Source organism: Triticum dicoccoides, chromosome 1A (assembly GCF_002162155.2).
Source record: "Triticum dicoccoides isolate Atlit2015 ecotype Zavitan chromosome 1A, WEW_v2.0, whole genome shotgun sequence".
Taxonomy (NCBI): domain Eukaryota; kingdom Viridiplantae; phylum Streptophyta; class Magnoliopsida; order Poales; family Poaceae; genus Triticum; species Triticum dicoccoides.
The window spans coordinates 389029220-389030645 of NC_041380.1; positions in this window are offsets into that span (position 1 = coordinate 389029220).

Below are 1426 nucleotides of genomic sequence, written 5' to 3' on the forward strand. Positions count from 1 at the left end.
CCGGTCTGCGATTTACAGCAAGTAGGCATCTAAATGCAATGAGACGAACATGCTACAGCACCCAAACATGATAACAAAATACATGGCAGGGATGCACACAAGATGCTTAACAAAAGTCTAGCACTGAGCTACGGCCAATTCATCCATTAACAGGTTCAAACAAGCATGGCAAAAATGCATATGACAAACAGATCTCAGACTTAGTGAAATTAACACTTGTCTGGAATTTCAGATCAGGTAGCCCTCTTTGGAGCATGAAAACTACATGCTACAGGACCTGAACATGGCAAAGTAAAGCATGGCATGGAGCTACTCAAAGATCTTAACAAAAGTCCCTTAGTGACCTTGAGCCAAAAGGGATCAGAAAATACAATTGCAAGCACATGAACATAGCAAAAACATAATCAGTTTTCAGACTTGGTGAAAACTGGCACATGCTAAAATATAACCCAAGTAGGCATGTTTATGAGCTTGATGCACTCACTACAGTGCAAGTCATGGCAAGACAAGCATATACCCATCAAGAAGGCACAAAATACAAGCTAGACATGGCAAGAACAATGGCATAGCAAGCACGGGTCAACTACAACAACATCGGCAAAATTGCAAACAAGCTGACAATCTGCCCAGATTCACGAAGTAGCAAAAGTAGAGCTCGATTGACTCAAGATAGGATGCTCCATAAATGCAAACAAAGACATGGATGGATAGAGCACTACAATATTAACAAAACATCCTTACTGATCATCCTCAAAAGAGGCACGGATCACTAGGAAACAACAAGAACATATGGCATCATGAGATAAACAGCTCCAGGACTTAGTGAAATCACTAAGTCCCTGAAAACAGAATTATCAAGTGCACCACTTTGCAAGCTTGCACAAGTCACTACACACATAACAAAAATACATGGGTTGCACCTCTGGAAAGATAGAAAAACCCTTAACAAAACATATGTAGAACTCATGGGCATAGCATGCACACATTAATCATGGCAAAAATGACAAAAGTGCTAAACGGAGTAGCAGATCTGACAATTAACTCAAGTAGCCCTCTTCTAACAGCATTTCGGGCATCAAGATGAGCTCAAAGGAAAATGATCCAATGGAATGAAATGATTTACTCTCTGAGATGAATATTTTCATATGCTACATGCATGAATCGGAGCTACGGATGCAAAGTTACGGGGCTACGAACATGTGCATATGGACTGAGAATATCAGGGACTTAGTAAAAAACAACCCCAGATCTAGGGTTTGACCGGCGCGGAATCTGAGGCGGGGCCGGCGCGCACTGTTCACGCTGGAGTTCATCGCCGACGTCGCTGGAGTGGAGAGGAGAGGACGGGCCAGGGCCGGCGGCGGCGGCCGGAGGCGGCGGCCGGGCGAGGCGGCGGCGGCGGCGCGAGGCGGCGGCGGCGCGGGGC